Source organism: Musa acuminata, chromosome BXJ3-8 (genome assembly GCF_036884655.1).
Source record: "Musa acuminata AAA Group cultivar baxijiao chromosome BXJ3-8, Cavendish_Baxijiao_AAA, whole genome shotgun sequence".
NCBI lineage: Eukaryota > Viridiplantae > Streptophyta > Magnoliopsida > Zingiberales > Musaceae > Musa > Musa acuminata.
In genome coordinates, this window is record NC_088356.1 from 38,530,685 (window position 1) to 38,557,499 (window position 26,815).

The 26,815-nt window shown below is 55.1% G+C and overlaps 40 non-coding genes across 40 annotated transcripts; all 40 read right to left on the reverse strand.

Annotated features, from left to right (window-relative positions):
* Nucleotides 1-451: 451 nt before the first annotated feature.
* LOC135647114 (5S ribosomal RNA) lies at nucleotides 452-570 on the reverse strand. Its single transcript, XR_010499857.1, has one exon. It is a non-coding gene; the product is annotated as a 5S ribosomal RNA (ribosomal RNA).
* A 546-nt stretch (nucleotides 571-1,116) lies between these two features.
* LOC135647059 (5S ribosomal RNA) lies at nucleotides 1,117-1,235 on the reverse strand. Its single transcript, XR_010499804.1, has one exon. It is a non-coding gene; the product is annotated as a 5S ribosomal RNA (ribosomal RNA).
* Nucleotides 1,236-1,781: 546 nt separating this feature from the next.
* On the reverse strand, nucleotides 1,782-1,900 carry LOC135647845 (5S ribosomal RNA). Its single transcript, XR_010500542.1, has one exon. It is a non-coding gene; the product is annotated as a 5S ribosomal RNA (ribosomal RNA).
* A 546-nt stretch (nucleotides 1,901-2,446) lies between these two features.
* Nucleotides 2,447-2,565, reverse strand: LOC135647846 (5S ribosomal RNA). The gene has a single exon (XR_010500543.1). It is a non-coding gene; the product is annotated as a 5S ribosomal RNA (ribosomal RNA).
* A 546-nt stretch (nucleotides 2,566-3,111) lies between these two features.
* On the reverse strand, nucleotides 3,112-3,230 carry LOC135647847 (5S ribosomal RNA). The gene has a single exon (XR_010500544.1). It is a non-coding gene; the product is annotated as a 5S ribosomal RNA (ribosomal RNA).
* A 546-nt stretch (nucleotides 3,231-3,776) lies between these two features.
* Nucleotides 3,777-3,895, reverse strand: LOC135646281 (5S ribosomal RNA). Its single transcript, XR_010499039.1, has one exon. It is a non-coding gene; the product is annotated as a 5S ribosomal RNA (ribosomal RNA).
* Nucleotides 3,896-4,441: 546 nt separating this feature from the next.
* Nucleotides 4,442-4,560, reverse strand: LOC135647848 (5S ribosomal RNA). The gene has a single exon (XR_010500545.1). It is a non-coding gene; the product is annotated as a 5S ribosomal RNA (ribosomal RNA).
* A 546-nt stretch (nucleotides 4,561-5,106) lies between these two features.
* LOC135646283 (5S ribosomal RNA) lies at nucleotides 5,107-5,225 on the reverse strand. The gene has a single exon (XR_010499040.1). It is a non-coding gene; the product is annotated as a 5S ribosomal RNA (ribosomal RNA).
* Nucleotides 5,226-5,771: 546 nt separating this feature from the next.
* On the reverse strand, nucleotides 5,772-5,890 carry LOC135646475 (5S ribosomal RNA). The gene has a single exon (XR_010499224.1). It is a non-coding gene; the product is annotated as a 5S ribosomal RNA (ribosomal RNA).
* A 546-nt stretch (nucleotides 5,891-6,436) lies between these two features.
* Nucleotides 6,437-6,555, reverse strand: LOC135647849 (5S ribosomal RNA). The gene has a single exon (XR_010500546.1). It is a non-coding gene; the product is annotated as a 5S ribosomal RNA (ribosomal RNA).
* A 546-nt stretch (nucleotides 6,556-7,101) lies between these two features.
* Nucleotides 7,102-7,220, reverse strand: LOC135646419 (5S ribosomal RNA). The gene has a single exon (XR_010499171.1). It is a non-coding gene; the product is annotated as a 5S ribosomal RNA (ribosomal RNA).
* Nucleotides 7,221-7,766: 546 nt separating this feature from the next.
* On the reverse strand, nucleotides 7,767-7,885 carry LOC135647850 (5S ribosomal RNA). Its single transcript, XR_010500547.1, has one exon. It is a non-coding gene; the product is annotated as a 5S ribosomal RNA (ribosomal RNA).
* A 546-nt stretch (nucleotides 7,886-8,431) lies between these two features.
* LOC135647851 (5S ribosomal RNA) lies at nucleotides 8,432-8,550 on the reverse strand. Its single transcript, XR_010500548.1, has one exon. It is a non-coding gene; the product is annotated as a 5S ribosomal RNA (ribosomal RNA).
* A 546-nt stretch (nucleotides 8,551-9,096) lies between these two features.
* Nucleotides 9,097-9,215, reverse strand: LOC135647853 (5S ribosomal RNA). The gene has a single exon (XR_010500550.1). It is a non-coding gene; the product is annotated as a 5S ribosomal RNA (ribosomal RNA).
* Nucleotides 9,216-9,761: 546 nt separating this feature from the next.
* LOC135647855 (5S ribosomal RNA) lies at nucleotides 9,762-9,880 on the reverse strand. Its single transcript, XR_010500551.1, has one exon. It is a non-coding gene; the product is annotated as a 5S ribosomal RNA (ribosomal RNA).
* Nucleotides 9,881-10,426: 546 nt separating this feature from the next.
* LOC135647856 (5S ribosomal RNA) lies at nucleotides 10,427-10,545 on the reverse strand. Its single transcript, XR_010500552.1, has one exon. It is a non-coding gene; the product is annotated as a 5S ribosomal RNA (ribosomal RNA).
* Nucleotides 10,546-11,091: 546 nt separating this feature from the next.
* LOC135646420 (5S ribosomal RNA) lies at nucleotides 11,092-11,210 on the reverse strand. Its single transcript, XR_010499172.1, has one exon. It is a non-coding gene; the product is annotated as a 5S ribosomal RNA (ribosomal RNA).
* Nucleotides 11,211-11,756: 546 nt separating this feature from the next.
* Nucleotides 11,757-11,875, reverse strand: LOC135647857 (5S ribosomal RNA). Its single transcript, XR_010500553.1, has one exon. It is a non-coding gene; the product is annotated as a 5S ribosomal RNA (ribosomal RNA).
* Nucleotides 11,876-12,421: 546 nt separating this feature from the next.
* LOC135647858 (5S ribosomal RNA) lies at nucleotides 12,422-12,540 on the reverse strand. The gene has a single exon (XR_010500554.1). It is a non-coding gene; the product is annotated as a 5S ribosomal RNA (ribosomal RNA).
* A 546-nt stretch (nucleotides 12,541-13,086) lies between these two features.
* Nucleotides 13,087-13,205, reverse strand: LOC135647859 (5S ribosomal RNA). Its single transcript, XR_010500555.1, has one exon. It is a non-coding gene; the product is annotated as a 5S ribosomal RNA (ribosomal RNA).
* Nucleotides 13,206-13,751: 546 nt separating this feature from the next.
* Nucleotides 13,752-13,870, reverse strand: LOC135647860 (5S ribosomal RNA). The gene has a single exon (XR_010500556.1). It is a non-coding gene; the product is annotated as a 5S ribosomal RNA (ribosomal RNA).
* Nucleotides 13,871-14,416: 546 nt separating this feature from the next.
* On the reverse strand, nucleotides 14,417-14,535 carry LOC135647861 (5S ribosomal RNA). Its single transcript, XR_010500557.1, has one exon. It is a non-coding gene; the product is annotated as a 5S ribosomal RNA (ribosomal RNA).
* Nucleotides 14,536-15,081: 546 nt separating this feature from the next.
* On the reverse strand, nucleotides 15,082-15,200 carry LOC135647862 (5S ribosomal RNA). The gene has a single exon (XR_010500558.1). It is a non-coding gene; the product is annotated as a 5S ribosomal RNA (ribosomal RNA).
* Nucleotides 15,201-15,746: 546 nt separating this feature from the next.
* LOC135647863 (5S ribosomal RNA) lies at nucleotides 15,747-15,865 on the reverse strand. Its single transcript, XR_010500559.1, has one exon. It is a non-coding gene; the product is annotated as a 5S ribosomal RNA (ribosomal RNA).
* A 546-nt stretch (nucleotides 15,866-16,411) lies between these two features.
* On the reverse strand, nucleotides 16,412-16,530 carry LOC135647865 (5S ribosomal RNA). Its single transcript, XR_010500561.1, has one exon. It is a non-coding gene; the product is annotated as a 5S ribosomal RNA (ribosomal RNA).
* Nucleotides 16,531-17,076: 546 nt separating this feature from the next.
* LOC135647866 (5S ribosomal RNA) lies at nucleotides 17,077-17,195 on the reverse strand. The gene has a single exon (XR_010500562.1). It is a non-coding gene; the product is annotated as a 5S ribosomal RNA (ribosomal RNA).
* A 546-nt stretch (nucleotides 17,196-17,741) lies between these two features.
* On the reverse strand, nucleotides 17,742-17,860 carry LOC135647867 (5S ribosomal RNA). Its single transcript, XR_010500563.1, has one exon. It is a non-coding gene; the product is annotated as a 5S ribosomal RNA (ribosomal RNA).
* A 546-nt stretch (nucleotides 17,861-18,406) lies between these two features.
* Nucleotides 18,407-18,525, reverse strand: LOC135647868 (5S ribosomal RNA). Its single transcript, XR_010500564.1, has one exon. It is a non-coding gene; the product is annotated as a 5S ribosomal RNA (ribosomal RNA).
* A 546-nt stretch (nucleotides 18,526-19,071) lies between these two features.
* On the reverse strand, nucleotides 19,072-19,190 carry LOC135647869 (5S ribosomal RNA). Its single transcript, XR_010500565.1, has one exon. It is a non-coding gene; the product is annotated as a 5S ribosomal RNA (ribosomal RNA).
* Nucleotides 19,191-19,736: 546 nt separating this feature from the next.
* Nucleotides 19,737-19,855, reverse strand: LOC135647870 (5S ribosomal RNA). The gene has a single exon (XR_010500566.1). It is a non-coding gene; the product is annotated as a 5S ribosomal RNA (ribosomal RNA).
* Nucleotides 19,856-20,401: 546 nt separating this feature from the next.
* Nucleotides 20,402-20,520, reverse strand: LOC135647871 (5S ribosomal RNA). Its single transcript, XR_010500567.1, has one exon. It is a non-coding gene; the product is annotated as a 5S ribosomal RNA (ribosomal RNA).
* Nucleotides 20,521-21,066: 546 nt separating this feature from the next.
* On the reverse strand, nucleotides 21,067-21,185 carry LOC135647872 (5S ribosomal RNA). Its single transcript, XR_010500568.1, has one exon. It is a non-coding gene; the product is annotated as a 5S ribosomal RNA (ribosomal RNA).
* A 546-nt stretch (nucleotides 21,186-21,731) lies between these two features.
* Nucleotides 21,732-21,850, reverse strand: LOC135648079 (5S ribosomal RNA). The gene has a single exon (XR_010500770.1). It is a non-coding gene; the product is annotated as a 5S ribosomal RNA (ribosomal RNA).
* Nucleotides 21,851-22,396: 546 nt separating this feature from the next.
* On the reverse strand, nucleotides 22,397-22,515 carry LOC135647873 (5S ribosomal RNA). The gene has a single exon (XR_010500569.1). It is a non-coding gene; the product is annotated as a 5S ribosomal RNA (ribosomal RNA).
* Nucleotides 22,516-23,061: 546 nt separating this feature from the next.
* LOC135647874 (5S ribosomal RNA) lies at nucleotides 23,062-23,180 on the reverse strand. The gene has a single exon (XR_010500570.1). It is a non-coding gene; the product is annotated as a 5S ribosomal RNA (ribosomal RNA).
* A 546-nt stretch (nucleotides 23,181-23,726) lies between these two features.
* Nucleotides 23,727-23,845, reverse strand: LOC135647876 (5S ribosomal RNA). The gene has a single exon (XR_010500572.1). It is a non-coding gene; the product is annotated as a 5S ribosomal RNA (ribosomal RNA).
* A 546-nt stretch (nucleotides 23,846-24,391) lies between these two features.
* LOC135647877 (5S ribosomal RNA) lies at nucleotides 24,392-24,510 on the reverse strand. Its single transcript, XR_010500573.1, has one exon. It is a non-coding gene; the product is annotated as a 5S ribosomal RNA (ribosomal RNA).
* Nucleotides 24,511-25,056: 546 nt separating this feature from the next.
* Nucleotides 25,057-25,175, reverse strand: LOC135647878 (5S ribosomal RNA). The gene has a single exon (XR_010500574.1). It is a non-coding gene; the product is annotated as a 5S ribosomal RNA (ribosomal RNA).
* Nucleotides 25,176-25,721: 546 nt separating this feature from the next.
* On the reverse strand, nucleotides 25,722-25,840 carry LOC135647879 (5S ribosomal RNA). The gene has a single exon (XR_010500575.1). It is a non-coding gene; the product is annotated as a 5S ribosomal RNA (ribosomal RNA).
* A 546-nt stretch (nucleotides 25,841-26,386) lies between these two features.
* On the reverse strand, nucleotides 26,387-26,505 carry LOC135647880 (5S ribosomal RNA). Its single transcript, XR_010500576.1, has one exon. It is a non-coding gene; the product is annotated as a 5S ribosomal RNA (ribosomal RNA).
* Nucleotides 26,506-26,815: the final 310 nt, after the last annotated feature.

Here is a 26,815-nt window from a genome sequence, read left to right on the forward strand (position 1 = left end):
CTCGGAATCGCCATCGTCGGATCTCGCCGATGCCCACGAGGCCGACCGCGTATCGGACACGGCAAGCGCGCGCCGAAACCATCGGGACTTTCTCGAACGAACTCGGAATCGCTATTGCGGCCCCATTCCGGAAAGCTCTCTCCGAGCCCCACGAGACTGACTGCGTAGCGGTCACGGCGAATTCCGAGGCCCAAAACCATCGCCTCGGAGGTCGACGGGAGAGGTTTTGGCCGCTCGGGGCGCAAAAAGGAGTGCAACACGAGGACTTCCCATGGGGTCACCCATCCTGGAACCATACATGTCTGATCATTGTATGTTTACGAACAAATTTTTAGATGATGACTTCATTTACATGTTAATGACACATTTACTGTTGGCCATGATGCTGGAAAAATTGAAAAGCTTAAAGGAGAGTTTTAAGTAAGTCTTTTGGCCGCTCGGGGCGCAAAAAGGAGTGCAACACGAGGACTTCCTAGGGGGTCACCCATCCTAGTACTACTCTCGCCCAAGCGCGCTTAACTTCGGAGTTCTGATGGGATCCGGTGCTTTAGTGCTGGTATGATCGCACTCGTTTTGTGTGCGTCGTCCCTCGCCTTTGTGCGCGTCGCGGACGGCGCATATCGACGACCGGAGCCCATTGCGCGCCCCGAAACCTCTCGAACGATCTCGGAATCGCCATCGTCGGATCTCTCCGATGCCCACGAGGCCGACCGCGTACCGGACACGGCAAGCGCGCGCCGAAACCATCGGGACTTTCTCGAACGAACTCGGAATCGCTATTGCGGCCCCATTCCGGAAAGCTCTCTCCGAGCCCCACGAGACTGACTGCGTAGCGGTCACGGCGAATTCCGAGGCCCAAAACCATCGCCTCGGAGGTCGACGGGAGAGGTTTTGGCCGCTCGGGGCGCAAAAAGGAGTGCAACACGAGGACTTCCCATGGGGTCACCCATCCTGGAACCATACATGTCTGATCATTGTATGTTTACGAAGAAATTTTTAGATGATGACTTCATTTACATGTTAATGACACATTTACTGTTGGCCATGATGCTGGAAAAATTGAAAAGCTTAAAGGAGAGTTTTAAGTAAGTCTTTTGGCCGCTCGGGGCGCAAAAAGGAGTGCAACACGAGGACTTCCCAAGGGGTCACCCATCCTAGTACTACTCTCGCCCAAGCACGCTTAACTTCAGAGTTCTGATGGGATCCGGTGCTTTGGTGCTGGTATGATCGCACTCGTTTTGTGTGCGTCGTCCCTCGCCTTTGTGCACGTCGCGGACGGCGCATATCGACGACCGGAGCCCATTGCGCGCCCCGAAACCTCTCGAACGATCTCGGAATCGCCATCGTCGGATCTCTCCGATGCCCACGAGGCCGACCGCGTACCGGACACGGCAAGCGCGCGCCGAAACCATCGGGACTTTCTCGAACGAACTCGGAATCGCTATTGCGGCCCCATTCCGGAAAGCTCTCTCCGAGCCCCACGAGACTGACTGCGTAGCGGTCACGGCGAATTCCGAGGCCCAAAACCATCGCCTCGGAGGTCGACGGGAGAGGTTTTGGCCGCTCGGGGCGCAAAAAGGAGTGCAACACGAGGACTTCCCATGGGGTCACCCATCCTGGAACCATACATGTCTGATCATTGTATGTTTACGAAGAAATTTTTAGATGATGACTTCATTTACATGTTAATGACACATTTACTGTTGGCCATGATGCTGGAAAAATTGAAAAGCTTAAAGGAGAGTTTTAAGTAAGTCTTTTGGCCGCTCGGGGCGCAAAAAGGAGTGCAACACGAGGACTTCCCAGGGGGTCACCCATCCTAGTACTACTCTCGCCCAAGCACGCTTAACTTCGGAGTTCTGATGGGATCCGGTGCTTTAGTGCTGGTATGATCGCACTCGTTTTGTGTGCGTCGTCCCTCGCCTTTGTGCACGTCGCGGACGGCGCATATCGACGACCGGAGCCCATTGCGCGCCCCGAAACCTCTCGAACGATCTCGGAATCGCCATCGTCGGATCTCTCCGATGCCCACGAGGCCGACCGCGTACCGGACACGGCAAGCGCGCGCCGAAACCATCGGGACTTTCTCGAACGAACTCGGAATCGCTATTGCGGCCCCATTCCGGAAAGCTCTCTCCGAGCCCCACGAGACTGACTGCGTAGCGGTCACGGCGAATTCCGAGGCCCAAAACCATCGCCTCGGAGGTCGACGGGAGAGGTTTTGGCCGCTCGGGGCGCAAAAAGGAGTGCAACACGAGGACTTCCCATGGGGTCACCCATCCTGGAACCATACATGTCTGATCATTGTATGTTTACGAAGAAATTTTTAGATGATGACTTCATTTACATGTTAATGACACATTTACTGTTGGCCATGATGCTGGAAAAATTGAAAAGCTTAAAGGAGAGTTTTAAGTAAGTCTTTTGGCCGCTCGGGGCGCAAAAAGGAGTGCAACACGAGGACTTCCCAGGGGGTCACCCATCCTAGTACTACTCTCGCCCAAGCACGCTTAACTTCGGAGTTCTGATGGGATCCGGTGCTTTAGTGCTGGTATGATCGCACTCGTTTTGTGTGCGTCGTCCCTCGCCTTTGTGCACGTCGCGGACGGCGCATATCGACGACCGGAGCCCATTGCGCGCCCCGAAACCTCTCGAACGATCTCGGAATCGCCATCGTCGGATCTCTCCGATGCCCACGAGGCCGACCGCGTACCGGACACGGCAAGCGCGCGCCGAAACCATCGGGACTTTCTCGAACGAACTCGGAATCGCTATTGCGGCCCCATTCCGGAAAGCTCTCTCCGAGCCCCACGAGACTGACTGCGTAGCGGTCACGGCGAATTCCGAGGCCCAAAACCATCGCCTCGGAGGTCGACGGGAGAGGTTTTGGCCGCTCGGGGCGCAAAAAGGAGTGCAACACGAGGACTTCCCATGGGGTCACCCATCCTGGAACCATACATGTCTGATCATTGTATGTTTACGAAGAAATTTTTAGATGATGACTTCATTTACATGTTAATGACACATTTACTGTTGGCCATGATGCTGGAAAAATTGAAAAGCTTAAAGGAGAGTTTTAAGTAAGTCTTTTGGCCGCTCGGGGCGCAAAAAGGAGTGCAACACGAGGACTTCCCAGGGGGTCACCCATCCTAGTACTACTCTCGCCCAAGCACGCTTAACTTCGGAGTTCTGATGGGATCCGGTGCTTTAGTGCTGGTATGATCGCACTCGTTTTGTGTGCGTCGTCCCTCGCCTTTGTGCACGTCGCGGACGGCGCATATCGACGACCGGAGCCCATTGCGCGCCCCAAAACCTCTCGAACGATCTCGGAATCGCCATCGTCGGATCTCTCCGATGCCCACGAGGCCGACCGCGTACCGGACACGGCAAGCGCGCGCCGAAACCATCGGGACTTTCTCGAACGAACTCGGAATCGCTATTGCGGCCCCATTCCGGAAAGCTCTCTCCGAGCCCCACGAGACTGACTGCGTAGCGGTCACGGCGAATTCCGAGGCCCAAAACCATCGCCTCGGAGGTCGACGGGAGAGGTTTTGGCCGCTCGGGGCGCAAAAAGGAGTGCAACACGAGGACTTCCCATGGGGTCACCCATCCTGGAACCATACATGTCTGATCATTGTATGTTTACGAAGAAATTTTTAGATGATGACTTCATTTACATGTTAATGACACATTTACTGTTGGCCATGATGCTGGAAAAATTGAAAAGCTTAAAGGAGAGTTTTAAGTAAGTCTTTTGGCCGCTCGGGGCGCAAAAAGGAGTGCAACACGAGGACTTCCCAAGGGGTCACCCATCCTAGTACTACTCTCGCCCAAGCACGCTTAACTTCGGAGTTCTGATGGGATCCGGTGCTTTGGTGCTGGTATGATCGCACTCGTTTTGTGTGCGTCGTCCCTCGCCTTTGTGCACGTCGCGGACGGCGCATATCGACGACCGGAGCCCATTGCGCGCCCCGAAACCTCTCGAACGATCTCGGAATCGCCATCGTCGGATCTCTCCGATGCCCACGAGGCCGACCGCGTACCGGACACGGCAAGCGCGCGCCGAAACCATCGGGACTTTCTCGAACGAACTCGGAATCGCTATTGCGGCCCCATTCCGGAAAGCTCTCTCCGAGCCCCACGAGACTGACTGCGTAGCGGTCACGGCGAATTCCGAGGCCCAAAACCATCGCCTCGGAGGTCGACGGGAGAGGTTTTGGCCGCTCGGGGCGCAAAAAGGAGTGCAACACGAGGACTTCCCATGGGGTCACCCATCCTGGAACCATACATGTCTGATCATTGTATGTTTACGAAGAAATTTTTAGATGATGACTTCATTTACATGTTAATGACACATTTACTGTTGGCCATGATGCTGGAAAAATTGAAAAGCTTAAAGGAGAGTTTTAAGTAAGTCTTTTGGCCGCTCGGGGCGCAAAAAGGAGTGCAACACGAGGACTTCCCAGGGGGTCACCCATCCTAGTACTACTCTCGCCCAAGCACGCTTAACTTCGGAGTTCTGATGGGATCCGGTGCTTTAGTGCTGGTATGATCGCACTCGTTTTGTGTGCGTCGTCCCTCGCCTTTGTGCACGTCGCGGACGGCGCATATCGACGACCGGAGCCCATTGCGCGCCCCGAAACCTCTCGAACGATCTCGGAATCGCCATCGTCGGATCTCTCCGATGCCCACGAGGCCGACCGCGTACCGGACACGGCAAGCGCGCGCCGAAACCATCGGGACTTTCTCGAACGAACTCGGAATCGCTATTGCGGCCCCATTCCGGAAAGCTCTCTCCGAGCCCCACGAGACTGACTGCGTAGCGGTCACGGCGAATTCCGAGGCCCAAAACCATCGCCTCGGAGGTCGACGGGAGAGGTTTTGGCCGCTCGGGGCGCAAAAAGGAGTGCAACACGAGGACTTCCCATGGGGTCACCCATCCTGGAACCATACATGTCTGATCATTGTATGTTTACGAAGAAATTTTTAGATGATGACTTCATTTACATGTTAATGACACATTTACTGTTGGCCATGATGCTGGAAAAATTGAAAAGCTTAAAGGAGAGTTTTAAGTAAGTCTTTTGGCCGCTCGGGGCGCAAAAAGGAGTGCAACACGAGGACTTCCCAAGGGGTCACCCATCCTAGTACTACTCTCGCCCAAGCACGCTTAACTTCGGAGTTCTGATGGGATCCGGTGCTTTGGTGCTGGTATGATCGCACTCGTTTTGTGTGCCTCGTCCCTCGCCTTTGTGCACGTCGCGGACGGCGCATATCGACGACCGGAGCCCATTGCGCGCCCCGAAACCTCTCGAACGATCTCGGAATCGCCATCGTCGGATCTCTCCGATGCCCACGAGGCCGACCGCGTACCGGACACGGCAAGCGCGCGCCGAAACCATCGGGACTTTCTCGAACGAACTCGGAATCGCTATTGCGGCCCCATTCCGGAAAGCTCTCTCCGAGCCCCACGAGACTGACTGCGTAGCGGTCACGGCGAATTCCGAGGCCCAAAACCATCGCCTCGGAGGTCGACGGGAGAGGTTTTGGCCGCTCGGGGCGCAAAAAGGAGTGCAACACGAGGACTTCCCATGGGGTCACCCATCCTGGAACCATACATGTCTGATCATTGTATGTTTACGAAGAAATTTTTAGATGATGACTTCATTTACATGTTAATGACACATTTACTGTTGGCCATGATGCTGGAAAAATTGAAAAGCTTAAAGGAGAGTTTTAAGTAAGTCTTTTGGCCGCTCGGGGCGCAAAAAGGAGTGCAACACGAGGACTTCCCAGGGGGTCACCCATCCTAGTACTACTCTCGCCCAAGAACGCTTAACTTCGGAGTTCTGATGGGATCCGGTGCTTTAGTGCTGGTATGATCGCACTCGTTTTGTGTGCGTCGTCCCTCGCCTTTGTGCACGTCGCGGACGGCGCATATCGACGACCGGAGCCCATTGCGCGCCCCGAAACCTCTCGAACGATCTCGGAATCGCCATCGTCGGATCTCTCCGATGCCCACGAGGCCGACCGCGTACCGGACACGGCAAGCGCGCGCCGAAACCATCGGGACTTTCTCGAACGAACTCGGAATCGCTATTGCGGCCCCATTCCGGAAAGCTCTCTCCGAGCCCCACGAGACTGACTGCGTAGCGGTCACGGCGAATTCCGAGGCCCAAAACCATCGCCTCGGAGGTCGACGGGAGAGGTTTTGGCCGCTCGGGGCGCAAAAAGGAGTGCAACACGAGGACTTCCCATGGGGTCACCCATCCTGGAACCATACATGTCTGATCATTGTATGTTTACGAAGAAATTTTTAGATGATGACTTCATTTACATGTTAATGACACATTTACTGTTGGCCATGATGCTGGAAAAATTGAAAAGCTTAAAGGAGAGTTTTAAGTAAGTCTTTTGGCCGCTCGGGGCGCAAAAAGGAGTGCAACACGAGGACTTCCCAGGGGGTCACCCATCCTAGTACTACTCTCGCCCAAGCACGCTTAACTTCGGAGTTCTGATGGGATCCGGTGCTTTAGTGCTGGTATGATCGCACTCGTTTTGTGTGCGTCGTCCCTCGCCTTTGTGCACGTCGCGGACGGCGCATATCGACGACCGGAGCCCATTGCGCGCCCCGAAACCTCTCGAACGATCTCGGAATCGCCATCGTCGGATCTCTCCGATGCCCACGAGGCCGACCGCGTACCGGACACGGCAAGCGCGCGCCGAAACCATCGGGACTTTCTCGAACGAACTCGGAATCGCTATTGCGGCCCCATTCCGGAAAGCTCTCTCCGAGCCCCACGAGACTGACTGCGTAGCGGTCACGGCGAATTCCGAGGCCCAAAACCATCGCCTCGGAGGTCGACGGGAGAGGTTTTGGCCGCTCGGGGCGCAAAAAGGAGTGCAACACGAGGACTTCCCATGGGGTCACCCATCCTGGAACCATACATGTCTGATCATTGTATGTTTACGAAGAAATTTTTAGATGATGACTTCATTTACATGTTAATGACACATTTACTGTTGGCCATGATGCTGGAAAAATTGAAAAGCTTAAAGGAGAGTTTTAAGTAAGTCTTTTGGCCGCTCGGGGCGCAAAAAGGAGTGCAACACGAGGACTTCCCAGGGGGTCACCCATCCTAGTACTACTCTCGCCCAAGCACGCTTAACTTCGGAGTTCTGTTGGGATCCGGTGCTTTAGTGCTGGTATGATCGCACTCGTTTTGTGTGCGTCGTCCCTCGCCTTTGTGCACGTCGCGGACGGCGCATATCGACGACCGGAGCCCATTGCGCGCCCCGAAACCTCTCGAACGATCTCGGAATCGCCATCGTCGGATCTCTCCGATGCCCACGAGGCCGACCGCGTACCGGACATGGCAAGCGCGCGCCGAAACCATCGGGACTTTCTCGAACGAACTCGGAATCGCTATTGCGGCCCCATTCCGGAAAGCTCTCTCCGAGCCCCACGAGACTGACTGCGTAGCGGTCACGGCGAATTCCGAGGCCCAAAACCATCGCCTCGGAGGTCGACGGGAGAGGTTTTGGCCGCTCGGGGCGCAAAAAGGAGTGCAACACGAGGACTTCCCATGGGGTCACCCATCCTGGAACCATACATGTCTGATCATTGTATGTTTACGAAGAAATTTTTAGATGATGACTTCATTTACATGTTAATGACACATTTACTGTTGGCCATGATGCTGGAAAAATTGAAAAGCTTAAAGGAGAGTTTTAAGTAAGTCTTTTGGCCGCTCGGGGCGCAAAAAGGAGTGCAACACGAGGACTTCCCAGGGGGTCACCCATCCTAGTACTACTCTCGCCCAAGCACGCTTAACTTCGGAGTTCTGATGGGATCCGGTGCTTTAGTGCTGGTATGATCGCACTCGTTTTGTGTGCGTCGTCCCTCGCCTTTGTGCACGTCGCGGACGGCGCATATCGACGACCGGAGCCCATTGCGCGCCCCGAAACCTCTCGAACGATCTCGGAATCGCCATCGTCGGATCTCTCCGATGCCCACGAGGCCGACCGCGTACCGGACACGGCAAGCGCGCGCCGAAACCATCGGGACTTTCTCGAACGAACTCGGAATCGCTATTGCGGCCCCATTCCGGAAAGCTCTCTCCGAGCCCCACGAGACTGACTGCGTAGCGGTCACGGCGAATTCCGAGGCCCAAAACCATCGCCTCGGAGGTCGACGGGAGAGGTTTTGGCCGCTCGGGGCGCAAAAAGGAGTGCAACACGAGGACTTCCCATGGGGTCACCCATCCTGGAACCATACATGTCTGATCATTGTATGTTTACGAAGAAATTTTTAGATGATGACTTCATTTACATGTTAATGACACATTTACTGTTGGCCATGATGCTGGAAAAATTGAAAAGCTTAAAGGAGAGTTTTAAGTAAGTCTTTTGGCCGCTCGGGGCGCAAAAAGGAGTGCAACACGAGGACTTCCCAGGGGGTCACCCATCCTAGTACTACTCTCGCCCAAGCACGCTTAACTTCGGAGTTCTGATGGGATCCGGTGCTTTAGTGCTGGTATGATCGCACTCGTTTTGTGTGCGTCGTCCCTCGCCTTTGTGCACGTCGCGGACGGCGCATATCGACGACCGGAGCCCATTGCGCGCCCCGAAACCTCTCGAACGATCTCGGAATCGCCATCGTCGGATCTCTCCGATGCCCACGAGGCCGACCGCGTACCGGACACGGCAAGCGCGCGCCGAAACCATCGGGACTTTCTCGAACGAACTCGGAATCGCTATTGCGGCCCCATTCCGGAAAGCTCTCTCCGAGCCCCACGAGACTGACTGCGTAGCGGTCACGGCGAATTCCGAGGCCCAAAACCATCGCCTCGGAGGTCGACGGGAGAGGTTTTGGCCGCTCGGGGCGCAAAAAGGAGTGCAACACGAGGACTTCCCATGGGGTCACCCATCCTGGAACCATACATGTCTGATCATTGTATGTTTACGAAGAAATTTTTAGATGATGACTTCATTTACATGTTAATGACACATTTACTGTTGGCCATGATGCTGGAAAAATTGAAAAGCTTAAAGGAGAGTTTTAAGTAAGTCTTTTGGCCGCTCGGGGCGCAAAAAGGAGTGCAACACGAGGACTTCCCAGGGGGTCACCCATCCTAGTACTACTCTCGCCCAAGCACGCTTAACTTCGGAGTTCTGATGGGATCCGGTGCTTTAGTGCTGGTATGATCGCACTCGTTTTGTGTGCGTCGTCCCTCGCCTTTGTGCACGTCGCGGACGGCGCATATCGACGACCGGAGCCCATTGCGCGCCCCGAAACCTCTCGAACGATCTCGGAATCGCCATCGTCGGATCTCGCCGATGCCCACGAGGCCGACCGCGTACCGGACACGGCAAGCGCGCGCCGAAACCATCGGGACTTTCTCGAACGAACTCGGAATCGCTATTGCGGCCCCATTCCGGAAAGCTCTCTCCGAGCCCCACGAGACTGACTGCGTAGCGGTCACGGCGAATTCCGAGGCCCAAAACCATCGCCTCGGAGGTCGACGGGAGAGGTTTTGGCCGCTCGGGGCGCAAAAAGGAGTGCAACACGAGGACTTCCCATGGGGTCACCCATCCTGGAACCATACATGTCTGATCATTGTATGTTTACGAAGAAATTTTTAGATGATGACTTCATTTACATGTTAATGACACATTTACTGTTGGCCATGATGCTGGAAAAATTGAAAAGCTTAAAGGAGAGTTTTAAGTAAGTCTTTTGGCCGCTCGGGGCGCAAAAAGGAGTGCAACACGAGGACTTCCCAGGGGGTCACCCATCCTAGTACTACTCTCGCCCAAGCACGCTTAACTTCGGAGTTCTGATGGGATCCGGTGCTTTAGTGCTGGTATGATCGCACTCGTTTTGTGTGCGTCGTCCCTCGCCTTTGTGCACGTCGCGGACGGCGCATATCGACGACCGGAGCCCATTGCGCGCCCCGAAACCTCTCGAACGATCTCGGAATCGCCATCGTCGGATCTCGCCGATGCCCACGAGGCCGACCGCGTACCGGACACGGCAAGCGCGCGCCGAAACCATCGGGACTTTCTCGAACGAACTCGGAATCGCTATTGCGGCCCCATTCCGGAAAGCTCTCTCCGAGCCCCACGAGACTGACTGCGTAGCGGTCACGGCGAATTCCGAGGCCCAAAACCATCGCCTCGGAGGTCGACGGGAGAGGTTTTGGCCGCTCGGGGCGCAAAAAGGAGTGCAACACGAGGACTTCCCATGGGGTCACCCATCCTGGAACCATACATGTCTGATCATTGTATGTTTACGAAGAAATTTTTAGATGATGACTTCATTTACATGTTAATGACACATTTACTGTTGGCCATGATGCTGGAAAAATTGAAAAGCTTAAAGGAGAGTTTTAAGTAAGTCTTTTGGCCGCTCGGGGCGCAAAAAGGAGTGCAACACGAGGACTTCCCAGGGGGTCACCCATCCTAGTACTACTCTCGCCCAAGCACGCTTAACTTCGGAGTTCTGATGGGATCCGGTGCTTTAGTGCTGGTATGATCGCACTCGTTTTGTGTGCGTCGTCCCTCGCCTTTGTGCACGTCGCGGACGGCGCATATCGACGACCGGAGCCCATTGCGCGCCCCGAAACCTCTCGAACGATCTCGGAATCGCCATCGTCGGATCTCTCCGATGCCCACGAGGCCGACCGCGTACCGGACACGGCAAGCGCGCGCCGAAACCATCGGGACTTTCTCGAACGAACTCGGAATCGCTATTGCGGCCCCATTCCGGAAAGCTCTCTCCGAGCCCCACGAGACTGACTGCGTAGCGGTCACGGCGAATTCCGAGGCCCAAAACCATCGCCTCGGAGGTCGACGGGAGAGGTTTTGGCCGCTCGGGGCGCAAAAAGGAGTGCAACACGAGGACTTCCCATGGGGTCACCCATCCTGGAACCATACATGTCTGATCATTGTATGTTTACGAAGAAATTTTTAGATGATGACTTCATTTACATGTTAATGACACATTTACTGTTGGCCATGATGCTGGAAAAATTGAAAAGCTTAAAGGAGAGTTTTAAGTAAGTCTTTTGGCCGCTCGGGGCGCAAAAAGGAGTGCAACACGAGGACTTCCCAGGGGGTCACCCATCCTAGTACTACTCTCGCCCAAGCACGCTTAACTTCGGAGTTCTGTTGGGATCCGGTGCTTTAGTGCTGGTATGATCGCACTCGTTTTGTGTGCGTCGTCCCTCGCCTTTGTGCACGTCGCGGACGGCGCATATCGACGACCGGAGCCCATTGCGCGCCCCGAAACCTCTCGAACGATCTCGGAATCGCCATCGTCGGATCTCGCCGATGCCCACGAGGCCGACCGCGTACCGGACATGGCAAGCGCGCGCCGAAACCATCGGGACTTTCTCGAACGAACTCGGAATCGCTATTGCGGCCCCATTCCGGAAAGCTCTCTCCGAGCCCCACGAGACTGACTGCGTAGCGGTCACGGCGAATTCCGAGGCCCAAAACCATCGCCTCGGAGGTCGACGGGAGAGGTTTTGGCCGCTCGGGGCGCAAAAAGGAGTGCAACACGAGGACTTCCCATGGGGTCACCCATCCTGGAACCATACATGTCTGATCATTGTATGTTTACGAAGAAATTTTTAGATGATGACTTCATTTACATGTTAATGACACATTTACTGTTGGCCATGATGCTGGAAAAATTGAAAAGCTTAAAGGAGAGTTTTAAGTAAGTCTTTTGGCCGCTCGGGGCGCAAAAAGGAGTGCAACACGAGGACTTCCCAGGGGGTCACCCATCCTAGTACTACTCTCGCCCAAGCACGCTTAACTTCGGAGTTCTGATGGGATCCGGTGCTTTAGTGCTGGTATGATCGCACTCGTTTTGTGTGCGTCGTCCCTCGCCTTTGTGCACGTCGCGGACGGCGCATATCGACGACCGGAGCCCATTGCGCGCCCCGAAACCTCTCGAACGATCTCGGAATCGCCATCGTCGGATCTCTCCGATGCCCACGAGGCCGACCGCGTACCGGACACGGCAAGCGCGCGCCGAAACCATCGGGACTTTCTCGAACGAACTCGGAATCGCTATTGCGGCCCCATTCCGGAAAGCTCTCTCCGAGCCCCACGAGACTGACTGCGTAGCGGTCACGGCGAATTCCGAGGCCCAAAACCATCGCCTCGGAGGTCGACGGGAGAGGTTTTGGCCGCTCGGGGCGCAAAAAGGAGTGCAACACGAGGACTTCCCATGGGGTCACCCATCCTGGAACCATACATGTCTGATCATTGTATGTTTACGAAGAAATTTTTAGATGATGACTTCATTTACATGTTAATGACACATTTACTGTTGGCCATGATGCTGGAAAAATTGAAAAGCTTAAAGGAGAGTTTTAAGTAAGTCTTTTGGCCGCTCGGGGCGCAAAAAGGAGTGCAACACGAGGACTTCCCAGGGGGTCACCCATCCTAGTACTACTCTCGCCCAAGCACGCTTAACTTCGGAGTTCTGATGGGATCCGGTGCTTTAGTGCTGGTATGATCGCACTCGTTTTGTGTGCGTCGTCCCTCGCCTTTGTGCACGTCGCGGACGGCGCATATCGACGACCGGAGCCCATTGCGCGCCCCGAAACCTCTCGAACGATCTCGGAATCGCCATCGTCGGATCTCGCCGATGCCCACGAGGCCGACCGCGTACCGGACACGGCAAGCGCGCGCCGAAACCATCGGGACTTTCTCGAACGAACTCGGAATCGCTATTGCGGCCCCATTCCGGAAAGCTCTCTCCGAGCCCCACGAGACTGACTGCGTAGCGGTCACGGCGAATTCCGAGGCCCAAAACCATCGCCTCGGAGGTCGACGGGAGAGGTTTTGGCCGCTCGGGGCGCAAAAAGGAGTGCAACACGAGGACTTCCCATGGGGTCACCCATCCTGGAACCATACATGTCTGATCATTGTATGTTTACGAAGAAATTTTTAGATGATGACTTCATTTACATGTTAATGACACATTTACTGTTGGCCATGATGCTGGAAAAATTGAAAAGCTTAAAGGAGAGTTTTAAGTAAGTCTTTTGGCCGCTCGGGGCGCAAAAAGGAGTGCAACACGAGGACTTCCCAGGGGGTCACCCATCCTAGTACTACTCTCGCCCAAGCACGCTTAACTTCGGAGTTCTGATGGGATCCGGTGCTTTAGTGCTGGTATGATCGCACTCGTTTTGTGTGCGTCGTCCCTCGCCTTTGTGCACGTCGCGGACGGCGCATATCGACGACCGGAGCCCATTGCGCGCCCCGAAACCTCTCGAACGATCTCGGAATCGCCATCGTCGGATCTCGCCGATGCCCACGAGGCCGACCGCGTACCGGACACGGCAAGCGCGCGCCGAAACCATCGGGACTTTCTCGAACGAACTCGGAATCGCTATTGCGGCCCCATTCCGGAAAGCTCTCTCCGAGCCCCACGAGACTGACTGCGTAGCGGTCACGGCGAATTCCGAGGCCCAAAACCATCGCCTCGGAGGTCGACGGGAGAGGTTTTGGCCGCTCGGGGCGCAAAAAGGAGTGCAACACGAGGACTTCCCATGGGGTCACCCATCCTGGAACCATACATGTCTGATCATTGTATGTTTACGAAGAAATTTTTAGATGATGACTTCATTTACATGTTAATGACACATTTACTGTTGGCCATGATGCTGGAAAAATTGAAAAGCTTAAAGGAGAGTTTTAAGTAAGTCTTTTGGCCGCTCGGGGCGCAAAAAGGAGTGCAACACGAGGACTTCCCAGGGGGTCACCCATCCTAGTACTACTCTCGCCCAAGCACGCTTAACTTCGGAGTTCTGATGGGATCCGGTGCTTTAGTGCTGGTATGATCGCACTCGTTTTGTGTGCGTCGTCCCTCGCTTTTGTGCACGTCGCGGACGGCGCATATCGACGACCGGAGCCCATTGCGCGCCCCGAAACCTCTCGAACGATCTCGGAATCGCCATCGTCGGATCTCTCCGATGCCCACGAGGCCGACCGCGTACCGGACACGGCAAGCGCGCGCCGAAACCATCGGGACTTTCTCGAACGAACTCGGAATCGCTATTGCGGCCCCATTCCGGAAAGCTCTCTCCGAGCCCCACGAGACTGACTGCGTAGCGGTCACGGCGAATTCCGAGGCCCAAAACCATCGCCTCGGAGGTCGACGGGAGAGGTTTTGGCCGCTCGGGGCGCAAAAAGGAGTGCAACACGAGGACTTCCCATGGGGTCACCCATCCTGGAACCATACATGTCTGATCATTGTATGTTTACGAAGAAATTTTTAGATGATGACTTCATTTACATGTTAATGACACATTTACTGTTGGCCATGATGCTGGAAAAATTGAAAAGCTTAAAGGAGAGTTTTAAGTAAGTCTTTTGGCCGCTCGGGGCGCAAAAAGGAGTGCAACACGAGGACTTCCCAGGGGGTCACCCATCCTAGTACTACTCTCGCCCAAGCACGCTTAACTTCGGAGTTCTGATGGGATCCGGTGCTTTAGTGCTGGTATGATCGCACTCGTTTTGTGTGCGTCGTCCCTCGCCTTTGTGCACGTCGCGGACGGCGCATATCGACGACCGGAGCCCATTGCGCGCCCCGAAACCTCTCGAACGATCTCGGAATCGCCATCGTCGGATCTCTCCGATGCCCACGAGGCCGACCGCGTACCGGACACGGCAAGCGCGCGCCGAAACCATCGGGACTTTCTCGAACGAACTCGGAATCGCTATTGCGGCCCCATTCCGGAAAGCTCTCTCCGAGCCCCACGAGACTGACTGCGTAGCGGTCACGGCGAATTCCGAGGCCCAAAACCATCGCCTCGGAGGTCGACGGGAGAGGTTTTGGCCGCTCGGGGCGCAAAAAGGAGTGCAACACGAGGACTTCCCATGGGGTCACCCATCCTGGAACCATACATGTCTGATCATTGTATGTTTACGAAGAAATTTTTAGATGATGACTTCATTTACATGTTAATGACACATTTACTGTTGGCCATGATGCTGGAAAAATTGAAAAGCTTAAAGGAGAGTTTTAAGTAAGTCTTTTGGCCGCTCGGGGCGCAAAAAGGAGTGCAACACGAGGACTTCCCAGGGGGTCACCCATCCTAGTACTACTCTCGCCCAAGCACGCTTAACTTCGGAGTTCTGATGGGATCCGGTGCTTTAGTGCTGGTATGATCGCACTCGTTTTGTGTGCGTCGTCCCTCGCCTTTGTGCACGTCGCGGACGGCGCATATCGACGACCGGAGCCCATTGCGCGCCCCGAAACCTCTCGAACGATCTCGGAATCGCCATCGTCGGATCTCTCCGATGCCCACGAGGCCGACCGCGTACCGGACACGGCAAGCGCGCGCCGAAACCATCGGGACTTTCTCGAACGAACTCGGAATCGCTATTGCGGCCCCATTCCGGAAAGCTCTCTCCGAGCCCCACGAGACTGACTGCGTAGCGGTCACGGCGAATTCCGAGGCCCAAAACCATCGCCTCGGAGGTCGACGGGAGAGGTTTTGGCCGCTCGGGGCGCAAAAAGGAGTGCAACACGAGGACTTCCCATGGGGTCACCCATCCTGGAACCATACATGTCTGATCATTGTATGTTTACGAAGAAATTTTTAGATGATGACTTCATTTACATGTTAATGACACATTTACTGTTGGCCATGATGCTGGAAAAATTGAAAAGCTTAAAGGAGAGTTTTAAGTAAGTCTTTTGGCCGCTCGGGGCGCAAAAAGGAGTGCAACACGAGGACTTCCCAGGGGGTCACCCATCCTAGTACTACTCTCGCCCAAGCACGCTTAACTTCGGAGTTCTGATGGGATCCGGTGCTTTAGTGCTGGTATGATCGCACTCGTTTTGTGTGCGTCGTCCCTCGCCTTTGTGCACGTCGCGGACGGCGCATATCGACGACCGGAGCCCATTGCGCGCCCCGAAACCTCTCGAACGATCTCGGAATCGCCATCGTCGGATCTCTCCGATGCCCACGAGGCCGACCGCGTACCGGACACGGCAAGCGCGCGCCGAAACCATCGGGACTTTCTCGAACGAACTCGGAATCGCTATTGCGGCCCCATTCCGGAAAGCTCTCTCCGAGCCCCACGATACTGACTGCGTAGCGGTCACGGCGAATTCCGAGGCCCAAAACCATCGCCTCGGAGGTCGACGGGAGAGGTTTTGGCCGCTCGGGGCGCAAAAAGGAGTGCAACACGAGGACTTCCCATGGGGTCACCCATCCTGGAACCATACATGTCTGATCATTGTATGTTTACGAAGAAATTTTTAGATGATGACTTCATTTACATGTTAATGACACATTTACTGTTGGCCATGATGCTGGAAAAATTGAAAAGCTTAAAGGAGAGTTTTAAGTAAGTCTTTTGGCCGCTCGGGGCGCAAAAAGGAGTGCAACACGAGGACTTCCCAGGGGGTCACCCATCCTAGTACTACTCTCGCCCAAGCACGCTTAACTTCGGAGTTCTGATGGGATCCGGTGCTTTAGTGCTGGTATGATCGCACTCGTTTTGTGTGCGTCGTCCCTCGCCTTTGTGCACGTCGCGGACGGCGCATATCGACGACCGGAGCCCATTGCGCGCCCCGAAACCTCTCGAACGATCTCGGAATCGCCATCGTCGGATCTCGCCGATGCCCACGAGGCCGACCGCGTACCGGACACGGCAAGCGCGCGCCGAAACCATCGGGACTTTCTCGAACGAACTCGGAATCGCTATTGCGGCCCCATTCCGGAAAGCTCTCTCCGAGCCCCACGAGACTGACTGCGTAGCGGTCACGGCGAATTCCGAGGCCCAAAACCATCGCCTCGGAGGTCGACGGGAGAGGTTTTGGCCGCTCGGGGCGCAAAAAGGAGTGCAACACGAGGACTTCCCATGGGGTCACCCATCCTGGAACCATACATGTCTGATCATTGTATGTTTACGAAGAAATTTTTAGATGATGACTTCATTTACATGTTAATGACACATTTACTGTTGGCCATGATGCTGGAAAAATTGAAAAGCTTAAAGGAGAGTTTTAAGTAAGTCTTTTGGCCGCTCGGGGCGCAAAAAGGAGTGCAACACGAGGACTTCCCAGGGGGTCACCCATCCTAGTACTACTCTCGCCCAAGCACGCTTAACTTCGGAGTTCTGATGGGATCCGGTGCTTTAGTGCTGGTATGATCGCACTCGTTTTGTGTGCGTCGTCCCTCGCCTTTGTGCACGTCGCGGACGGCGCATATCGACGACCGGAGCCCATTGCGCGCCCCGAAACCTCTCGAACGATCTCGGAATCGCCATCGTCGGATCTCTCCGATGCCCACGAGGCAGACCGCGTACCGGACACGGCAAGCGCGCGCCGAAACCATCGGGACTTTCTCGAACGAACTCGGAATCGCTATTGCGGCCCCATTCCGGAAAGCTCTCTCCGAGCCCCACGAGACTGACTGCGTAGCGGTCACGGCGAATTCCGAGGCCCAAAACCATCGCCTCGGAGGTCGACGGGAGAGGTTTTGGCCGCTCGGGGCGCAAAAAGGAGTGCAACACGAGGACTTCCCATGGGGTCACCCATCCTGGAACCATACATGTCTGATCATTGTATGTTTACGAAGAAATTTTTAGATGATGACTTCATTTACATGTTAATGACACATTTACTGTTGGCCATGATGCTGGAAAAATTGAAAAGCTTAAAGGAGAGTTTTAAGTAAGTCTTTTGGCCGCTCGGGGCGCAAAAAGGAGTGCAACACGAGGACTTCCCAGGGGGTCACCCATCCTAGTACTACTCTCGCCCAAGCACGCTTAACTTCGGAGTTCTGATGGGATCCGGTGCTTTAGTGCTGGTATGATCGCACTCGTTTTGTGTGCGTCGTCCCTCGCCTTTGTGCACGTCGCGGACGGCGCATATCGACGACCGGAGCCCATTGCGCGCCCCGAAACCTCTCGAACGATCTCGGAATCGCCATCGTCGGATCTCGCCGATGCCCACGAGGCCGACCGCGTACCGGACACGGCAAGCGCGCGCCGAAACCATCGGGACTTTCTCGAACGAACTCGGAATCGCTATTGCGGCCCCATTCCGGAAAGCTCTCTCCGAGCCCCACGAGACTGACTGCGTAGCGGTCACGGCGAATTCCGAGGCCCAAAACCATCGCCTCGGAGGTCGACGGGAGAGGTTTTGGCCGCTCGGGGCGCAAAAAGGAGTGCAACACGAGGACTTCCCATGGGGTCACCCATCCTGGAACCATACATGTCTGATCATTGTATGTTTACGAAGAAATTTTTAGATGATGACTTCATTTACATGTTAATGACACATTTACTGTTGGCCATGATGCTGGAAAAATTGAAAAGCTTAAAGGAGAGTTTTAAGTAAGTCTTTTGGCCGCTCGGGGCGCAAAAAGGAGTGCAACACGAGGACTTCCCAGGGGGTCACCCATCCTAGTACTACTCTCGCCCAAGCACGCTTAACTTCGGAGTTCTGATGGGATCCGGTGCTTTAGTGCTGGTATGATCGCACTCGTTTTGTGTGCGTCGTCCCTCGCCTTTGTGCACGTCGCGGACGGCGCATATCGACGACCGGAGCCCATTGCGCGCCCCGAAACCTCTCGAACGATCTCGGAATCGCCATCGTCGGATCTCTCCGATGCCCACGAGGCAGACCGCGTACCGGACACGGCAAGCGCGCGCCGAAACCATCGGGACTTTCTCGAACGAACTCGGAATCGCTATTGCGGCCCCATTCCGGAAAGCTCTCTCCGAGCCCCACGAGACTGACTGCGTAGCGGTCACGGCGAATTCCGAGGCCCAAAACCATCGCCTCGGAGGTCGACGGGAGAGGTTTTGGCCGCTCGGGGCGCAAAAAGGAGTGCAACACGAGGACTTCCCATGGGGTCACCCATCCTGGAACCATACATGTCTGATCATTGTATGTTTACGAAGAAATTTTTAGATGATGACTTCATTTACATGTTAATGACACATTTACTGTTGGCCATGATGCTGGAAAAATTGAAAAGCTTAAAGGAGAGTTTTAAGTAAGTCTTTTGGCCGCTCGGGGCGCAAAAAGGAGTGCAACACGAGGACTTCCCAGGGGGTCACCCATCCTAGTACTACTCTCGCCCAAGCACGCTTAACTTCGGAGTTCTGATGGGATCCGGTGCTTTAGTGCTGGTATGATCGCACTCGTTTTGTGTGCGTCGTCCCTCGCCTTTGTGCACGTCGCGGACGGCGCATATCGACGACCGGAGCCCATTGCGCGCCCCGAAACCTCTCGAACGATCTCGGAATCGCCATCGTCGGATCTCTCCGATGCCCACGAGGCCGACCGCGTACCGGACACGGCAAGCGCGCGCCGAAACCATCGGGACTTTCTCGAACGAACTCGGAATCGCTATTGCGGCCCCATTCCGGAAAGCTCTCTCCGAGCCCCACGAGACTGACTGCGTAGCGGTCACGGCGAATTCCGAGGCCCAAAACCATCGCCTCGGAGGTCGACGGGAGAGGTTTTGGCCGCTCGGGGCGCAAAAAGGAGTGCAACACGAGGACTTCCCATGGGGTCACCCATCCTGGAACCATACATGTCTGATCATTGTATGTTTACGAAGAAATTTTTAGATGATGACTTCATTTACATGTTAATGACACATTTACTGTTGGCCATGATGCTGGAAAAATTGAAAAGCTTAAAGGAGAGTTTTAAGTAAGTCTTTTGGCCGCTCGGGGCGCAAAAAGGAGTGCAACACGAGGACTTCCCAGGGGGTCACCCATCCTAGTACTACTCTCGCCCAAGCACGCTTAACTTCGGAGTTCTGATGGGATCCGGTGCTTTAGTGCTGGTATGATCGCACTCGTTTTGTGTGCGTCGTCCCTCGCCTTTGTGCACGTCGCGGACGGCGCATATCGACGACCGGAGCCCATTGCGCGCCCCGAAACCTCTCGAACGATCTCGGAATCGCCATCGTCGGATCTCTCCGATGCCCACGAGGCCGACCGCGTACCGGACACGGCAAGCGCGCGCCGAAACCATCGGGACTTTCTCGAACGAACTCGGAATCGCTATTGCGGCCCCATTCCGGAAAGCTCTCTCCGAGCCCCACGAGACTGACTGCGTAGCGGTCACGGCGAATTCCGAGGCCCAAAACCATCGCCTCGGAGGTCGACGGGAGAGGTTTTGGCCGCTCGGGGCGCAAAAAGGAGTGCAACACGAGGACTTCCCATGGGGTCACCCATCCTGGAACCATACATGTCTGATCATTGTATGTTTACGAAGAAATTTTTAGATGATGACTTCATTTACATGTTAATGACACATTTACTGTTGGCCATGATGCTGGAAAAATTGAAAAGCTTAAAGGAGAGTTTTAAGTAAGTCTTTTGGCCGCTCGGGGCGCAAAAAGGAGTGCAACACGAGGACTTCCCAGGGGGTCACCCATCCTAGTACTACTCTCGCCCAAGCACGCTTAACTTCGGAGTTCTGATGGGATCCGGTGCTTTAGTGCTGGTATGATCGCACTCGTTTTGTGTGCGTCGTCCCTCGCCTTTGTGCACGTCGCGGACGGCGCATATCGACGACCGGAGCCCATTGCGCGCCCCGAAACCTCTCGAACGATCTCGGAATCGCCATCGTCGGATCTCTCCGATGCCCACGAGGCCGACCGCGTACCGGACACGGCAAGCGCGCGCCGAAACCATCGGGACTTTCTCGAACGAACTCGGAATCGCTATTGCGGCCCCATTCCGGAAAGCTCTCTCCGAGCCCCACGAGACTGACTGCGTAGCGGTCACGGCGAATTCCGAGGCCCAAAACCATCGCCTCGGAGGTCGACGGGAGAGGTTTTGGCCACTCGGGGCGCAAAAAGGAGTGCAACACGAGGACTTCCCATGGGGTCACCCATCCTGGAACCATACATGTCTGATCATTGTATGTTTACGAAGAAATTTTTAGATGATGACTTCATTTACATGTTAATGACACATTTACTATTGGCCATGATGCTGGAAAAATTGAAAAGCTTAAAGGAGAGTTTTAAGTAAGTCTTTTGGCCGCTCGGGGCGCAAAAAGGAGTGCAACACGAGGACTTCCCAGGGGGTCACCCATCCTAGTACTACTCTCGCCCAAGCACGCTTAACTTCGGAGTTCTGATGGGATCCGGTGCTTTAGTGCTGGTATGATCGCACTCGTTTTGTGTGCGTCGTCCCTCGCCTTTGTGCACGTCGCGGACGGCGCATATCGACGACCGGAGCCCATTGCGCGCCCCGAAACCTCTCGAACGATCTCGGAATCGCCATCGTCGGATCTCTCCGATGCCCACGAGGCCGACCGCGTACCGGACACGGCAAGCGCGCGCCGAAACCATCGGGACTTTCTCGAACGAACTCGGAATCGCTATTGCGGCCCCATTCCGGAAAGCTCTCTCCGAGCCCCACGAGACTGACTGCGTAGCGGTCACGGCGAATTCCGAGGCCCAAAACCATCGCCTCGGAGGTCGACGGGAGAGGTTTTGGCCGCTCGGGGCGCAAAAAGGAGTGCAACACGAGGACTTCCCATGGGGTCACCCATCCTGGAACCATACATGTCTGATCATTGTATGTTTACGAAGAAATTTTTAGATGATGACTTCATTTACATGTTAATGACACATTTACTGTTGGCCATGATGCTGGAAAAATTGAAAAGCTTAAAGGAGAGTTTTAAGTAAGTCTTTTGGCCGCTCGGGGCGCAAAAAGGAGTGCAACACGAGGACTTCCCAGGGGGTCACCCATCCTAGTACTACTCTCGCCCAAGCACGCTTAACTTCGGAGTTCTGATGGGATCCGGTGCTTTAGTGCTGGTATGATCACACTCGTTTTGTGTGCGTCGTCCCTCGCCTTTGTGCACGTCGCGGACGGCGCATATCGACGACCGGAGCCCATTGCGCGCCCCGAAACCTCTCGAACGATCTCGGAATCGCCATCGTCGGATCTCTCCGATGCCCACGAGGCCGACCGCGTACCGGACACGGCAAGCGCGCGCCGAAACCATCGGGACTTTCTCGAACGAACTCGGAATCGCTATTGCGGCCCCATTCCGGAAAGCTCTCTCCGAGCCCCACGAGACTGACTGCGTAGCGGTCACGGCGAATTCCGAGGCCCAAAACCATCGCCTCGGAGGTCGACGGGAGAGGTTTTGGCCGCTCGGGGCGCAAAAAGGAGTGCAACACGAGGACTTCCCATGGGGTCACCCATCCTGGAACCATACATGTCTGATCATTGTATGTTTACGAAGAAATTTTTAGATGATGACTTCATTTACATGTTAATGACACATTTACTGTTGGCCATGATGCTGGAAAAATTGAAAAGCTTAAAGGAGAGTTTTAAGTAAGTCTTTTGGCCGCTCGGGGCGCAAAAAGGAGTGCAACACGAGGACTTCCCAGGGGGTCACCCATCCTAGTACTACTCTCGCCCAAGCACGCTTAACTTCGGAGTTCTGATGGGATCCGGTGCTTTAGTGCTGGTATGATCGCACTCGTTTTGTGTGCGTCGTCCCTCGCCTTTGTGCACGTCGCGGACGGCGCATATCGACGACCGGAGCCCATTGCGCGCCCCGAAACCTCTCGAACGATCTCGGAATCGCCATCGTCGGATCTCTCCGATGCCCACGAGGCCGACCGCGTACCGGACACGGCAAGCGCGCGCCGAAACCATCGGGACTTTCTCGAACGAACTCGGAATCGCTATTGCGGCCCCATTCCGGAAAGCTCTCTCCGAGCCCCACGAGACTGACTGCGTAGCGGTCACGGCGAATTCCGAGGCCCAAAACCATCGCCTCGGAGGTCGACGGGAGAGGTTTTGGCCACTCGGGGCGCAAAAAGGAGTGCAACACGAGGACTTCCCATGGGGTCACCCATCCTGGAACCATACATGTCTGATCATTGTATGTTTACGAAGAAATTTTTAGATGATGACTTCATTTACATGTTAATGACACATTTACTATTGGCCATGATGCTGGAAAAATTGAAAAGCTTAAAGGAGAGTTTTAAGTAAGTCTTTTGGCCGCTCGGGGCGCAAAAAGGAGTGCAACACGAGGACTTCCCAGGGGGTCACCCATCCTAGTACTACTCTCGCCCAAGCACGCTTAACTTCGGAGTTCTGATGGGATCCGGTGCTTTAGTGCTGGTATGATCGCACTCGTTTTGTGTGCGTCGTCCCTCGCCTTTGTGCACGTCGCGGACGGCGCATATCGACGACCGGAGCCCATTGCGCGCCCCGAAACCTCTCGAACGATCTCGGAATCGCCATCGTCGGATCTCTCCGATGCCCACGAGGCCGACCGCGTACCGGACACGGCAAGCGCGCGCCGAAACCATCGGGACTTTCTCGAACGAACTCGGAATCGCTATTGCGGCCCCATTCCGGAAAGCTCTCTCCGAGCCCCACGAGACTGACTGCGTAGCGGTCACGGCGAATTCCGAGGCCCAAAACCATCGCCTCGGAGGTCGACGGGAGAGGTTTTGGCCGCTCGGGGCGCAAAAAGGAGTGCAACACGAGGACTTCCCATGGGGTCACCCATCCTGGAACCATACATGTCTGATCATTGTATGTTTACGAAGAAATTTTTAGATGATGACTTCATTTACATGTTAATGACACATTTACTGTTGGCCATGATGCTGGAAAAATTGAAAAGCTTAAAGGAGAGTTTTAAGTAAGTCTTTTGGCCGCTCGGGGCGCAAAAAGGAGTGCAACACGAGGACTTCCCAGGGGGTCACCCATCCTAGTACTACTCTCGCCCAAGCACGCTTAACTTCGGAGTTCTGATGGGATCCGGTGCTTTAGTGCTGGTATGATCGCACTCGTTTTGTGTGCGTCGTCCCTCGCCTTTGTGCACGTCGCGGACGGCGCATATCGACGACCGGAGCCCATTGCGCGCCCCGAAACCTCTCGAACGATCTCGGAATCGCCATCGTCGGATCTCTCCGATGCCCACGAGGCCGACCGCGTACCGGACACGGCAAGCGCGCGCCGAAACCATCGGGACTTTCTCGAACGAACTCGGAATCGCTATTGCGGCCCCATTCCGGAAAGCTCTCTCCGAGCCCCACGAGACTGACTGCGTAGCGGTCACGGCGAATTCCGAGGCCCAAAACCATCGCCTCGGAGGTCGACGGGAGAGGTTTTGGCCGCTCGGGGCGCAAAAAGGAGTGCAACACGAGGACTTCCCATGGGGTCACCCATCCTGGAACCATACATGTCTGATCATTGTATGTTTACGAAGAAATTTTTAGATGATGACTTCATTTACATGTTAATGACACATTTACTGTTGGCCATGATGCTGGAAAAATTGAAAAGCTTAAAGGAGAGTTTTAAGTAAGTCTTTTGGCCGCTCGGGGCGCAAAAAGGAGTGCAACACGAGGACTTCCCAGGGGGTCACCCATCCTAGTACTACTCTCGCCCAAGCACGCTTAACTTCGGAGTTCTGATGGGATCCGGTGCTTTAGTGCTGGTATGATCGCACTCGTTTTGTGTGCGTCGTCCCTCGCCTTTGTGCACGTCGCGGACGGCGCATATCGACGACCGGAGCCCATTGCGCGCCCCGAAACCTCTCGAACGATCTCGGAATCGCCATCGTCGGATCTCGCCGATGCCCACGAGGCCGACCGCGTACCGGACACGGCAAGCGCGCGCCGAAACCATCGGGACTTTCTCGAACGAACTCGGAATCGCTATTGCGGCCCCATTCCGGAAAGCTCTCTCCGAGCCCCACGAGACTGACTGCGTAGCGGTCACGGCGAATTCCGAGGCCCAAAACCATCGCCTCGGAGGTCGACGGGAGAGGTTTTGGCCGCTCGGGGCGCAAAAAGGAGTGCAACACGAGGACTTCCCATGGGGTCACCCATCCTGGAACCATACATGTCTGATCATTGTATGTTTACGAAGAAATTTTTAGATGATGACTTCATTTACATGTTAATGACACATTTACTATTGGCCATGATGCTGGAAAAATTGAAAAGCTTAAAGGAGAGTTTTAAGTAAGTCTTTTGGCCGCTCGGGGCGCAAAAAGGAGTGCAACACGAGGACTTCCCAGGGGGTCACCCATCCTAGTACTACTCTCGCCCAAGCACGCTTAACTTCGGAGTTCTGATGGGATCCGGTGCTTTAGTGCTGGTATGATCGCACTCGTTTTGTGTGCGTCGTCCCTCGCCTTTGTGCACGTCGCGGACGGCGCATATCGACGACCGGAGCCCATTGCGCGCCCCGAAACCTCTCGAACGATCTCGGAATCGCCATCGTCGGATCTCTCCGATGCCCACGAGGCCGACCGCGTACCGGACACGGCAAGCGCGCGCCGAAACCATCGGGACTTTCTCGAACGAACTCGGAATCGCTATTGCGGCCCCATTCCGGAAAGCTCTCTCCGAGCCCCACGAGACTGACTGCGTAGCGGTCACGGCGAATTCCGAGGCCCAAAACCATCGCCTCGGAGGTCGACGGGAGAGGTTTTGGCCGCTCGGGGCGCAAAAAGGAGTGCAACACGAGGACTTCCCATGGGGTCACCCATCCTGGAACCATACATGTCTGATCATTGTATGTTTACGAAGAAATTTTTAGATGATGACTTCATTTACATGTTAATGACACATTTACTGTTGGCCATGATGCTGGAAAAATTGAAAAGCTTAAAGGAGAGTTTTAAGTAAGTCTTTTGGCCGCTCGGGGCGCAAAAAGGAGTGCAACACGAGGACTTCCCAGGGGGTCACCCATCCTAGTACTACTCTCGCCCAAGCACGCTTAACTTCGGAGTTCTGATGGGATCCGGTGCTTTAGTGCTGGTATGATCGCACTCGTTTTGTGTGCGTCGTCCCTCGCCTTTGTGCACGTCGCGGACGGCGCATATCGACGACCGGAGCCCATTGCGCGCCCCGAAACCTCTCGAACGATCTCAGAATCGCCATCGTCGGATCTCTCCGATGCCCACGAGGCCGACCGCGTACCGGACACGGCAAGCGCGCGCCGAAACCATCGGGACTTTCTCGAACGAACTCGGAATCGCTATTGCGGCCCCATTCCGGAAAGCTCTCTCCGAGCCCCACGAGACTGACTGCGTAGCGGTCACGGCGAATTCCGAGGCCCAAAACCATCGCCTCGGAGGTCGACGGGAGAGGTTTTGGCCGCTCGGGGCGCAAAAAGGAGTGCAACACGAGGACTTCCCATGGGGTCACCCATCCTGGAACCATACATGTCTGATCATTGTATGTTTACGAAGAAATTTTTAGATGATGACTTCATTTACATGTTAATGACACATTTACTGTTGGCCATGATGCTGGAAAAATTGAAAAGCTTAAAGGAGAGTTTTAAGTAAGTCTTTTGGCCGCTCGGGGCGCAAAAAGGAGTGCAACACGAGGACTTCCCAGGGGGTCACCCATCCTAGTACTACTCTCGCCCAAGCACGCTTAACTTCGGAGTTCTGATGGGATCCGGTGCTTTAGTGCTGGTATGATCGCACTCGTTTTGTGTGCGTCGTCCCTCGCCTTTGTGCACGTCGCGGACGGCGCATATCGACGACCGGAGCCCATTGCGCGCCCCGAAACCTCTCGAACGATCTCGGAATCGCCATCGTCGGATCTCGCCGATGCCCACGAGGCCGACCGCGTACCGGACACGGCAAGCGCGCGCCGAAACCATCGGGACTTTCTCGAACGAACTCGGAATCGCTATTGCGGCCCCATTCCGGAAAGCTCTCTCCGAGCCCCACGAGACTGACTGCGTAGCGGTCACGGCGAATTCCGAGGCCCAAAACCATCGCCTCGGAGGTCGA